This window comes from Cotesia typhae, unplaced genomic scaffold (genome assembly GCF_013202065.1).
Source record: "Cotesia typhae breed Kobodo isofemale line unplaced genomic scaffold, CoteBio_Ctyphae contig_5, whole genome shotgun sequence".
NCBI lineage: Eukaryota > Metazoa > Arthropoda > Insecta > Hymenoptera > Braconidae > Cotesia > Cotesia typhae.
The window spans coordinates 5641321-5656291 of NW_027423757.1; the positions used below are offsets into that span (position 1 = coordinate 5641321).

General features: G+C 30.1%; 1 protein-coding gene across 2 annotated transcripts in view; it reads right to left on the reverse strand.

Moving 5' to 3' along the window:
- Positions 1–14971, reverse strand: part of LOC141531428 (uncharacterized) — a 149041-nt gene that overhangs the window by 100400 nt on the left and 33670 nt on the right. Inside the window, exon 2 of one of the 2 annotated variants that reach the window (XM_074249253.1) lies at positions 8305–8351. The exons of the other annotated variant lie outside the window; for it this stretch is intronic. The gene's annotated coding sequence lies outside the window, so the exon portion shown is untranslated. The remainder of the gene's footprint in view (positions 1–8304; positions 8352–14971) is intronic. 2 annotated transcript variants of the gene reach the window in all.

The window sequence follows — 14971 nt, forward strand, 5'->3', positions numbered from 1 at the left end:
TCATCCCTCATCCCGTTTAGTTTGCGATCAATGCAACAGCAGCAGCAGCAACCCCGACGATTTCGAATAGCATTAAACCCCAATGTGAAAACGTTTCGACTTCCGGCGGGCACAAACGAATTCCGACGGGTCCGTATGCACGCGCTTTGCAAATTCAAACTCACAACTATTGCCTTATACTTCACAAAACCCACCTCTACCACTGCTGGGTTCAATCAATCGTCCTTTGACGTGATGTATCTCTACAAATACAAAAATTGAAATGAAAATAAAAATTTTTTTAAAATATATGACAATAGAAAACATTTAAAATGACATTTTATTTCAATGATGAAAAGTCACGATGTTTTTAACTTTTTTATTGTTTTTCCAGCATAAAATCTTAGCGAACCACGGAGTCTTGAATTATTTCCCATCATTCGTTTACTTGGTTCAAGGCTTATAATTACTCGAGCCGCAAGTAGGTCGCTTTCTACTCGGCACTTTGCACAGTACCGTATACTGCCGGGACTTTAAATGCAAGAGAAAGAGTTGAAGAACTTTAGCTTAAACTTGTTAAGAACCCATGAGATATGTCTGTAGTTGATGATGATAATAACAATAATAACACGATTTTTATCTTATACATCTTCAATCTTAATATTCACTTATTTTTAAATTTTTGTCATTTACTGAAAAAAAAGTATTCTATGGGTATAATCCGTACAATTACGAATAGCAGTCTGAATAGTGACCGTCACGATCCATTCGGGTGCCATTCACGATACTATTGCTACCGTTAGTATATAGTTTTCCTAAGCTCACTAATCTTTAGATAGTAACGTGTGTATCGTGACAGTAGTAAAATATCGTATCGTGCAAAGCAGAAAAATTTTTTTTTCAGTGTACGTCATAAGTCATAAGTATGAAATACATTTTATCTATTAATTACATATTTACCTTTATAATCTCTTTGCTCTGTACACGGTATATGTAGCGTTTACAGATTAAACTCGGGACGTTTTTTAATCTTCATTCAATTCTATCGGGAATTATTTTACTTGAAAAGGGTTTATTTAATTAAGTAGTATATTATTGAAGAAAATAAAGGTAAATATTTACTAACTTTTAAGTGAAACTGAATTTCTATTTTTTAGTACAATTCGGAACAATTCGAAGATTAAAATTTTTGATGAAACAAGTCTATATATACAAAAATGTTTAAAATATGATGAAACATTATACAACATGATTTGATGTAAAAAAGATAGAGAGATAAAAATGTTTAATCCAAATCCGTCACGAGTAACGACAAATTTTGAAGCTATTTTTAAAGACAAAAAAAAATACATATTTTAGCATATCAAAATTTCTTACGATTCATAATTTTGAACAACACATCGCTTCAAACCCAAATCAGTTGAAATTACATTATTTCCAGAGCGGTGAAAATATCAGGACACAAATTAAGATTTTAAATTTAATTCAACCGTACATTTACAACTCCGAAACGTAATTCTCAAGATTATTTTCATCACAGCATAAGTCATAATTACAATTACAATCACAATATACATAGACTGAAACGAATATGTATTTGAGTAATGAGAACTTATATTTAATAATGAAACTAATTTTTAAACTTCTCTCTTTTCCGTTATTTACTAAGCAGAAAAAATTAATGTAAAAAATTTCTTATCTTCATATAACTACTAACATTCACGCGCACAGTTTAAAATTCCTCTGTTAATAAAAACTCAATATTTATTTTACACCAAGCAGATTAAATTTTTATCTCTTTATAAATTTATAAATTTATAAATTTACCGCTCACTCACTCTCATTACATGTAATCAAAATAATCGGTATCAATTAAAAGTAAAATACATACGGATAAACACGTTTAAAATCAACAGTAATATTATCGTAAACATTAAAAGTTTGTTAATTAAATAACAACGTAATGTATGTATGGTAGTAGACTAGCATGTGAATAAATATCAATAAATGCTAACGTCTTGTTGTAATTCATTATAATCTCAATGTATTCAAAATTACTCCAATAAATTAATTTGTATTATCAATTTAGTATGTACAGTGGATGCAAATATATAAATAGACATGAACAAAACATTGTAAATGAATGGAGATTCGATTTTTGAACCACGCATTTGTTTCTCGATATGATATACAGTGATAGAAACAATTACCGAATTCTCCACATGTAACACAAAATATATACATCCTGCACATGGATATAACATTCCATTATAATCTCCAGAGTAATGAACAGCCAGTGAACTGAACCAAACAAACAACCAACAAGCTGACAAACCATCAACAAAACTTTTTTAATGACCTCCAAGTAATATAATTTTTAATTTTTTTATTAATATTTTATGTTGACCTTTGAACACCGGATCTTATAATTTTAATTATATTTTTTGCTTATCATTTTTATCTTTCACAAGTAAAGCACTCAGCTTTTAAGTCTTGAGGGCTACTTCCCTTGTCCCCTTTGCCTGGCCAGAGATAGTAGTGCTAGCTCTAGCTCTACTTCTGCTCGGTAGACTCTTTGCTTGCGTCTTGCCTTTTACTTGCCTCTACTCATACAACTCGGCGCCATACTAAACTTCTTTATTTCCTTTACTTTCGTTCTTTGCTCCTTTACTCGAGATATACCCAACCCCTCCGGGCTAGAAAATGTCTTCGTGGCATTCTCTCTATTTTCTATTCCTTTCCTTTATACCCGACTACCACCGACACCGTTATACAGACGGTATAAGTAGACAGACAGAGACATGCACACATACCCGCTCGAAAGACCGTTTCATATAAATTTTGTGATGTAAAACGTGTTTGAAATAATACTACCATGAAATCACTATTATTTAAATTTTCTTGTATGTTTACATTTTAGTTTTTGTTTAAATAAAAATTTTTTATTTTGTCTTGCAGTTGAGAAATTTCAACGAGTATATGTCTTGGTTTTAACATTAAATAAGTCAACCAAAAATAAGATCATTCATTCATGCATTATACGTAATAATTGACAGTTTATTAAAGAGCATGCGGTGTAGCTAATAAAAATTACGCCAAAGATGCAAAATTCAAATTTTTTCATCAATCAAAATTTAATTTTACAACTGCTACAAAATTTTTGTTTCTTAATAAATTTATACTCAGATATTTAAACAGACCAAAAATCGCCCTCATAACTATCTACTAAAATTTTACTCTCGCTTTTACGATCTAAGAAATTTTTGATTACTAACTTCAGCTGCTCTAAGATATTTTCATTAATGTTTTATACTTTTAAACATCTGCATATTTTAAATGTTTATTTTCATTTATAAAAAATTGAAAGAATTTTTATATTAATTTTTGATAACCCCTTAGAGCATTTAATTATTTGAGTTATTAACATACATTTAAAAAAAAAAGTTCCCGAACATAAAAACACGAAAAAAATAAATAATTAAAATAACAAATGTAAAAAAAGTAAACTAAGTGATGTTAATAATCATAAAGAACAGGGTTTAAAAGTGTAAACGTGAGTCAGCAGTAGCAAAAGTAAATTTCAGCCACAATTCTACAAGACCGCGATCTCAACGCTCCGAATTAACTTTCTAGCTCTAGTCTTTACTTTAATCTCTTTTTAACAAAACTCTTTGGTACTGTAGTGCTATACCACGTCTCTTTGGGTTTAGCCGGTGTCTCCCCATGCTTGGGCTAGAATAATGTACAGTACAGTGCTAGAGGAAGAGGAAGAGTAGAGGTATCTGTACAGATGAAATTCGCTCAACTACAACCGTCCACATTACTCTGTATCCACAAGTACAGCATATACTGGTATGGTATGGTTGATACACAGACTACAGGAGTAACTGTAAGCTCGATTCGTCGGACTATGACGGTGGAGACGAGCTGAGTACGGGAACGGGTGGTAAAACTTAAATCCGTCAGATTGGATTCGCCACTTTTCCCAACAGTTATATTGGCTGGCCAGAGTCCAGAGAGCAAGGCAAGAGCAAGAGCAAGAGATTTCGCTTAAGACGTTTCAATCGGTCATCACGTCCCCACTTTAAACCGAGCAAATCCCTTCAATTATTCTTTACACCAGCTTGCCTTTCGTTATCCCCTTCTTAGCTAAGTAAATAAATTTTTTAAATCTCAATGAATTTATCTTTAAAACCGCATCTCCTGTTTATTCATCCCTCATTTTTATTTCATCGGTCAAATAAACTTTGTAATTACCTTTTACCTTTAAAAATTAGATATATGTGTACCGAGGTATGTACCTAATGTCTAAGTACCAGTATTTTATTAACTTCATTTAAAATGCTTTCGTGTTGCACAAGATTGTATTTATAGCCGACGCATAGTCAACATTATTTTATGTACAAGAACTTTATTATCGCGTGTTTCTTTTTATTTTTTATACATATACACGCATTAATACGTGTATACTATATTATTACACAGCTATAATTAATTGTGGAAAAGCTAAACAATAGATTTTGGAAAGTGGGAAATTTTCTCCAAAATTTATTTTACTTATATTGGAATTTTTATCATTCTTTTAAACCAAAGAATTTTTTTTTGCATCCTCTTAGTTTTTATTTTCTATCGATAAAATTTTTTTTTCTCTAAAAAAATTTTTTAATTTTACTGAAAATCATTTTTATCACGACGAAAAAAATATCTCTCTACTTTTCTTCGTCAATTAATCATTATTGAATTACTAAAAGTTTTTTTGAAAATCAGCATTTAAATTAACACGTTTTTCGGTACCTCGCCAATTGCTGTAAGTCAAGCCAACCAATTATTGTACAAATGACATTGACCATTAAACTCTCAATAATTTTAAGAGTCTAAAATCAATATTTAAAATTCTCGTTCTATTAATTAAACAAAAAAAATTTGTCTCCACCCTTTTTAATTAATTGGAAGTCCTTCATTTAGCATTCGCCGACTGAAAATTTGATTTATTTTATTTAACTTTATGTACATACCAAATAAGGAACTTTTGTACATTCTATCTCTTATTTACCCGCAAAGCCTTTTATATTTCTATATAAATGCACATATATATATATATATATAAGCGCATATAGATATATAAATATATATATATTCATTGGAAGTCGTGTATGCAAACAGCATCTTACGATGGGTCGTTTCTTCTCGGTTTACCATGCAACAGCTTCAGTAATGTCGTACATGTAAATATATACGGCCTTGACATCATCACTCGACTTGTTGTTGCTTTACACCATCGTGAAAGTCATCTTTATTATATTATAATGATATCAATATCAATGCATTGCACACTGCATATAACAATTTAAAATGACACACTATTTGCTATTTATCATTATAATACAATCATTATTTTATTTTATCTATTCGCATATAAGTTCAAATGATTTTTATATTCACTGTATTATATTATGAATGACTTTTTCTTACAAGTTATTCTTGCTGTCTCTGTTTTTTTTTCTAACGTAAAAATTATGATTGACGGTCTATTTATTTTTGTTTTTATTTACGATAATCCCTTGAATTTGAAGATGGCAATAGAGATTTATTTTAGCAACTTGCGATATATATCTATATATTTCGGAGCAAGTATGTTATATTTCGAATACGTTGGCGAACAAGAATTTTGAGACCTTGGAACGTGATTGAATCCTACTGGTTGACCCACTATTTATAAACTCTGTCTTTTGCACGAAAACCGACGACGCTGAAAAACATTTATTTACTTTTTGGTAAAAACAAGATTTTGATTTATGCCAATAACTATAATAAATAAATTGAGTTTATTTGTAAAAAAATTAATACAAGCCGACCTCAGACTTCGGGCATCGAAATATCAACGAGACTAAAGTTCACTGGTTGACCTTCCGATTATTTTTATTCTAAACAAACCCACTTGTTTTTATTTTAGGATCGCGTTTTGTTGATTAAGAAATTTCACCTGACGACAATTAGAAAGGATCAAACGGTAGCAGTGTTTTTTTTTTTTTTTTTTTAATTCTTTTTTATTGTTTGTCGAAAGCAAAAAAGATCCTCGTCACCTCTGCTCGCTCAAAAGTTTTGCGTGTACAGTAAACGTTTGGAAGCAGCAGTTAGATAGAGTATAATATATATTTAGCAGCATTTGTGGAGCGGATGCTACATGGATTGGCGTAAGTCCAGTGAGTTCAGGATTACACACCACTGCTTGTTTAGCTTCTGCTCTTGCTCCTTACACACACCATTTCTCACACGGTAAATGATTTTTTTTTTGTCATCGTCTGAAAAAGTTCGTGTTTGGATTGTTTTGTTCAGTTAACTTTTTAGGTGTTAATTTATCATGATCCTTCATCGAACAATTCAAAATTTTATTTTCATAAAACAATTCTAAAGATTCTTATTTTTTCAATAATTTAATTATTTTAAATCAAATCATTAATTAATTTTTTAGTCAAAACTTCGAAGTTAAAAATAACTTAGTCACAGTTTTTAGTAAAAAAATTTACCAAACCAAAAAACTAATTATTAAAAAATTTGACCCATCATTTTAAAAGTTGTCAATTTAAACGAAAAATTTTTCACAGCACATTCAACTTCCTTTCAGCCAGTAAATTAATTTTTTTATTTTTTCAGTATTTTTGTTCCACTTGGTGTCTCCAAGTGCATCCGACACGGTTTTCCCCTTCGGTCTTTACGAGGAAGAGAACAACCGCTACACACGTGTGGTGTGTACCGTTTTTGTTCCTTCAGCTCCCGACCTTCTTATTCTCTTCCTCTTCCCTCCTCTCTCAATTATATATCTCTTTCTATTCTCGAGCGCTCCATCGCCGATAGGTGATTACAAATACATCCAGACTATCGCCCTTAGGGTGACCAAACTCAAACGATTCAGAGACTTGTTTCTCAGCAATTTAAATCTTTACTAACGCCAATTATTTATTTTTCCCTTCAAAAGCATGCTTCGACTAAATTACATAAAAATAAAACTAAATAAACTTTAATAAAATCCTCGCTCGTATTAAAAACCCATTTTTTAAAGTTAAATTGGGATAAAATAAATTTTCTATCCCGAGTTTCAATATAAATAATTATAATTAAAGATGAATTTGGGCGCGAGCGATAGTAAAGTCGTGCTCCAATTCCAACCATGAATAAGCTATTAATATCACAGGCCGTCGCAAATCAAGCCGGACGTAAAGTATGCTTGGAATGGCTGCTTCTCCCTTCTCTGGGTAAAAGACCAGCCTTCTCTTGCCCCGCGGACGATCTCCTCGTGATCGCACACAACAGACCGTATAGTATCGAGATAGCAGTAGTATACTTTACAGAAATATAGAGAAGAGAGCCTTTGCTGTTTCATCTCATCTCGTATTCTCTTCTTCTCTCTGGTGAACTCCAACTTCAACATGATACGATACGATACGACTTTTTTTTATCCAGACACACACTATTTTACTTTAAACTATAAAAGTTTAAAATTTACTTTAAAAAGTTTATAACTTAAATGGATTTTAGATCTCTCTGATTTAAAAATCAAGCAATCCTCGAGTCAAATAAACTTTTTTTTTTCAGCATACTAAATTAATAAATTTTTATAGTCGTACCTCAATAAAATTTTAAAAGTAAATGAACTTAACATTTATAAAACAAACTTTAAACTTCAAAATTTATTTCTTTTGATACTGAAATAATTACAAAATCTGAAAGCTTTTTACGCTTAACTATTCTTTTTATCTCTTAAAATCTTCTGGCAATTGTGCTTAAAAAAGTATAAGCATCTTTGAAAGTAGAAGAATTTTGTCGATCTTCAAATGATACCCTAGATACCAGCGGAACTTAACGACAATATACATATAGGTAATTTAAAACAGTTGGCAGTTAGTACAACATAATACAATCGACAAAAGACTCTTTTACGATTTGTTGTTATGAGTTTAAAGCTTACAATCTCACTTTAATGCTTTTTATTTAACAACGATTGTATGCATCAAGAATAATAAATAACACCGACTATTTCCGTTTATTCTTCGTCTTTATCGTATAACTATTTTTTTATTTATTTTTCTATTTAATAAATCAATTAAAAAATAAATTTACTTTTACAGTACCGCAATGGTACTGGATGATAATAATACTATATATACTTAATATTCATCAAAATATATTCATGCAATGGTATGGTATTAATTTAACGAATAAATAAAACTATGCTTCTATCGTCAAAATAAATTCCTCGAACTCGCGGAGATTTATCACACGAATGCAACTGTGTATTAAAAAACGATAAAAGTAATAAATTCTCACTTTACTCAGCGGGACAATCTGCAGATGGAATTCAAATATCGACTTACCTGAAACATAAATAATAAAACAAATTAACATTTATTCATTATCATTGTTATTAAAATTAATGTTAATTCTTATAATAATTCTATTAATATAGTTTATAATAAACTTTATTTGATCGAGTTTTAATTAAGTTAAATTAAATTATATCACTGCCAATTACACATTTAAACTTTCTGTCCACAGCCAACCGCGATTGTCTATTTTAAACCAAATATCGTTGCTACAAAGGTTGTTGACTGAATACTAAGATATGGAAATTTTTCATTAATATTATCGATGCGATGGCGTCATTTTACGTACCGATAATAAATACATTAGTTACTTTTTCAAATAAATTTAATATACAAAGAATAAATACTTATTATTTTCTATAAAAAAATTGAGTAATTTTTAAATTCTATATAATTAGAAAATTTTACTGGTTGAATGTCATTGATATTTTTAATTATCTATAATCGAATCTGGCATGTATAAAAGTTATAGCAACGAGAAATACGTCCAGCTAAATTTCAACGATTTACTCTGTCATTTTATCATTATTTTGTACACTGTTCGTATTCACGTGACATAAAAATTCGTACAAAATATACATGTTTTCGCAAAAAAAGAAACTCAACTATTGTTACTGCAAACTGAAAAAATGGATGAGTTAAATTAAATGATACACGGGGAAAATAAAAGATCAGAACGGAAAGAGTTTGAACAATAATAAAAAAAAATGTTGGAAAATATTGATCTTTTTAAAAAAACAAATTGGAAATTTTTTTTTTTTACGAATATTCATTTCTGTTTCACAAGTCAATGATTTATTTATCTACACTGTAAAAATAATTATTTTGATTTAAGAGAAAAACTTTGGAAACAAAATTTACTGTCAAAAAAAAATTTTCAACTGAAGAACATAGATAATTCAAAATAATTTTATTGGTTAAAAAAAAATTTTTTTTAGTGTTGTAACTTTGATTATTCAATTATACAAAAAAAAAAAAAAAAAAAAAAAAATACTTACTTCAGCCAAGAAAATTAATGAAGAAGATTAAAATAGTCTTGGCCCAAGTAAAATTTTTCTTAAAACAATAAAATTGGATTTTGCCAAAAATAATTGTCTTTAAACGAAAAACTTATAAAATTTCAATTAAAATAACAATTACTATAACTAAATTGAATATATAATAATTTTATCAAATACTTAACGGTAATATAAACTACAAAGAGTTTGTAGGAGCGATAAATATAATAATGTAATAAAAAATGAAACTAAAAATCTAAATGAAAATAACGGAGTCTACAAAAAGGAGCTCGTTGTCAACGGATAACGACTGAACACGATACATCCTATGGGTAAAGATACAAAAAGTTAAATTGATATAGAAAATCAATTTTCTCTTGAGAAAAATATCAGTAGATAGCTATAGAATATATAAAAGTGCAGAACAGTTGAACTACTACAAGGACGACTGGGAAATATTTGCATCCGGTAATTGGATAGATATGCGACGAGGTGTGCGAAAAAGAGAATGAGGCAAATGGGAGGCCGCAAATGGATGCGTTACCAGTACATATAATAGGAGTAGAGAGAAGAGATGTAGTAGATGTAGTATGTACGTAGGTAATGTACAGTACTGAGCGTGATATACTCGGCAAGTATAGGTTTAGGTTTGTACAGTATAACTTTAGTATTATACTGTGAATAGAACGAGGAGGAAATAAAACGGGAGCACGCAGTCAGGAAGTTTAAAGAGAGTATACCCACTATTACTATGCACTATCACATAAAACGAGTTTAGTTTTAAAACTAAATAAGAAAATAATAAACGTATAATGTAATATAATATACAAGTTAAGTGCAGCTAGTAACTATTTGTCTTTATCTATCGGTCTCTATCTCTATCACGTACTGGCTTCTATTTCTATAGAATAGTTTTATTTTGTAGATATTTGTTAGTCGCGTCCTCCAGAGGCCCTTGTCATGCTTAGCGTACAGTCCACACTGCACAATTTAACGTCTTATCTCTTTCTCTTTTTTTTTTCTCTCTCTCTCTCTCTCTTCTCTGGGTCTTGGCAAGTGCCGTCAGACATCCCGTGCACCGACTTGCTAATTATAGACTCGCGATTACAGCACACAGCCGTTCGTTACCAAGAGTCAGTCCCAGCAATAACCAACCAACCAACTAACTTCCGTTTCTCGCACGTTTTCATTCCTTCGCTTTGTATTACTTATTCGGACACGATGTAATGTAATATAACGAATAACATATAACATAACTATATAAAGTATTATTGAATTTATTTACATATATATCTGTGTTCGATATACATGTGGTGGATGTATTTATCACTGTATGAATGTATACGCAGAATACAAGTAGTAAAAGTATAAGTAATAGCTTTTTATGCTTTACAATGACAATTGTACTAGGTGAACGACTAATTTGTTGTTGTTACATCAGTCATATTTTATTTTACTTTTTTTTTTTTTTTGGTTAATCGTTTATATCTTTAATGCACTTTTATTATTGTAATTACGAACAAAGAACTGTTTTATGAGCAGAGTCAAAAGAATGAAATAAAATACAGGTTTTTAATTTTAATATTAAAATTTTTCAACAATTTATTTTTAATTTGTTGTTATTATTATTATTATTATTATTATTATTATTGTTATTTTCTCAAACGAAAAGTTCTGCTACCTTTTCCTTGCTTTTTCAAACGTACGATAACGTCTGGTTTTGACGTGTCTCTTACTATTTTCACCTTGTTATTTCACAGAGCTTGTCAAGCAAGTTGATCCAAGAAAGGAAAATGTAAGATGAAAAAATCGTTTTTTAAACGTGAGTTGACGTACTTGAAAGAACCTTGACCCTTCGTTACTACAACGCTACATCATTTGAGTATTTTTGTTGGCAAACTGATCACTTTCGATTTTCCCTCAAGATTATTTTTTGTTATAAACTAATTTCATTATTTATTTATAACTTATAATTTGTAATGAATAAATTTACTGTGAGAATAAATTGAACAAATTTCAAAGTTTGAGTTTAACTAAAAAACTTTATAACTTAGTGGTACACTTTTTCAATGTCTACTTATCAATTCATATCGAAATCGAAATTATTTCTATTACATGTCGACGAGCTGTCATTCATATTTATTTATGATACATAAAATGACGTGATAAAAAATTACATGGAAAAGTATCGACTGTAAATATATGATGTGACTGATAAAAATGAGAGAAAGTTTTATTATTATTGTCAGATATAAGGAATAATAACAAGTGAAGAAAAATCGTTAATAAAATCTACATCGACATATTATGATAATAATAATAATAATAATAATAATAATAATAATAATAATAATAAAATATTATGGAGTAAAATTTCACTTTAACTTGACGGTTTTCAACCGATAGATAATACGCGAATACATAAAATTTTCCGTTTAAAGAGTACATACGACAATGTTCCACAAGTTCCATTTCCAACTATCGAGAAAATGTATGTACACACACATATATATGTATATATATATATATATACATTATATATTATGGTAGGACGAGAATGGCCGCCACCCAAGGTGTATCGCTTTCACGCTGCATACGCTCGATCGGATCCAGGGATCGGAGGTGCAGAACTCGACCAATGAGTATCCGATGTCTCGGCTATTGGTTTTCATCTTTACCAAAAGCGTATTGCACCTTTCGACTAACCTATTTTTTATTAATATTCAACATTAAATTAAATAGAACATCTATAAAGCATAAACAAATAAATATTGCACAATATATAAAATAAATCAGCTTTATTACGAATATAAAACACTGGAGGAGAATTTAAATGAAATTAGCTGCGTAATAGTATATGACTGATTTATTGTATTTGTAAAAGCTGATAAAAGATGAATGTATAATATAGAACGCATACAATGTTTGCATACATGTGTAAGTTTGTATGTGTGTTTGGGTATAAATTGTTTAAATCAACTTGTCGAGCTGACTTAACACTTTCTATCCGAGTAGAGCAAAAGACAACCGAGGATGAAGGTGCGGGTGAAACTTTTAACACACAGCGATTTCCCACGCGCAAGATGGCGCACGTCAGCACTTCCGCCGATCCGCAACTAAACATTAATCATAAAAGTTTCGGACTCTAGTTTACCTATACTTTTAAAGTCTCGAGGTTGTTATATGTCGGGCAAATTAAAAAACGTACAAGTAATATAAAGTATTTTACGGACGTAGAGACGTTTGCACTTTTATAAAAATAAAAAACATCCAAAGACTTGCTTTATAAATTCTTCATATATATATATGCATGTATCTGTATAAACTTTGCTTTTATTTTAGTATCAATCAATTAATTTAATTACTTTTTATTTATACCCGGCGTCGTCTGCAATTTGTTCTTTTATTTTATGTAACTCGAGCAACAAATCAATTGTCTCGTCAACAGACTACACATTTAATTTTTTATACATTACACATTTGTGCATATACATGCAAATAATTACACGGGGATAATAAAATTAAAGGCAAATTAAGAGAATGAAAATGTATTTGTATATTTTAGTATTTATGTATGTACGCGAGGAAAAGTTTATGAGAGTGACGTTTGAACGGCAAAGTAAAAAGAGGAGAAGTAAATTTACGTTAACCGGTTCGTCAAAAAAAGGAGCAGCCCAGAGAGAGAAAAAGCTTGTATGTATATATGTATAGATGTTGGCAAGTATTATCGATCCTCAGTATATCGTCGGCATGCCAGACACTATCGCATGCTTGCGGTGCACGTGTGCTTGTATAGTTCGCAGTTCTCTCTCGTGGTAACGTTCTATTCTATTCTCTGTCCGTATTATTATTATTATTATTATTATTATTATTATTATTATTATTATTGTTGTTGTTGTTGTTGTTGTTGTTGTTGTTGTTGTTGTTGTTGTTGTTGTTGTTGTTGTTGTTGTTGTTGTTGTTGTTGTTGTTGTTGTTGTTGTTGTTGTTGTTATATATACCCATACAACCGTACTGAGTTTGAGAGGACAGTCAATGCTATTTTGCTATATTGGCGCGCAAGCGTTTCACACATATGTGCCCCGCGTAATCTCAACACCCCTTCGCCCTGTCCCGTCTCTCCCAAAACATATATAGACGTTAGTACAATACATAATATTTTAGCAATGTCCTCGGTGAATCGCGATTTACGAGAGCATCTATGCATCCCAATTATTATATTGTCCGGTCTTGCCAAAATTCTCGGGCTTTTTCACTCACGTCACCGTCTAATTATTATCATTATTGTCATCTAAACACAATCCCTAATGAACATTATGTACATTAAAAATAAATAATACAAAGATTTTTTTTTAGATTTATGTTATAATCAATTTTTTATAGTTGAATTTATTATGATAACATTCTTAAATGCCTTACATATTTTTCATTGTAATTAACCTATTTCTCATTGTTTTCTTATTCAGTCATTTTTTTTAATTCGTCTGAAAAATAATTTTTATATTATTATTTATGTACTGCTTACATATTTTTTATATTAATCTTTAATGTATTTCAATCATAATTAAAAAGTATATAAAAATCGGAAAAAATATATTTTTCATAAAAATTGTATAAATATTTTTACTACAATTTTTTTTTATGGAGAAATTAAATTTACCGTAAGAGTTACTGGCGACTTTACCTTGACTGTAATAGATAAAACAGATTGTCAAATAAAACTGTCAATTGGTAGTTTAACAATCAAAACATTTCTCACGATAGGCGGATTGCAACATTCGCACGAACAAAAACTTTTAACTACTCGTGAGAATTATTCTAAAACAATGTATTATAATAACAATATAGTGCCCAGTAAAAATGAAACTGTTGTAATATTTTGATGTATACTTTTCAGGAAATATCTTAATGCATTTGTTTATGCTAATATAATAAATATAATGGACCAAGTACTTAACAATAAATATATCTAAAACGTAGTATTTTATAATTTCAAAACTAAACAGGTGGATAATCACGTTTTATTTCGTAAATAAAAGCAGCTTTTGCTAAGTCGTGATCTAATAACGAGTCATCATTTGATTTATCGATTCTGGATCATACTACACCGTATTAAGAATCATGACTATACTGTCGGGTATTGTGAATTGTGTTTACGTTGTGTGAATGGAACTGGATGACTAAAGATTTTATTCTGTAGAATTTAAATAGGGAAATCTTTAATATATTAAAATCAATACATCAATAGCCATGGCGGATAAAAAATGACTCGATTTACAATCAGTGCCAGTGTGCTGAGTTGAATAGTAGTCTTTGGATCTACTCAGTCGATCGATGTGATGACTCGGGATTTATTTTCCTTGGGCGACGATAAAGTATAAAAGGGATACCTAAGCAGTGCGAGACTTGTCAGTATTATCTTATGAGTTAGTGTGGATATATATTTGTATATACTGTTTAAGTTGCTAGAATGGCTTTAGGCGCCGCGTCGTAATACTTGAGTGTATAAACATATAGATATATATGTGTTCTATTCTATTCGTAAAAAAAACGGGTCGCGGACTTGGATCATGCAACGACCCGTGGGTAGATTGGGGTCACGACTCAACATAA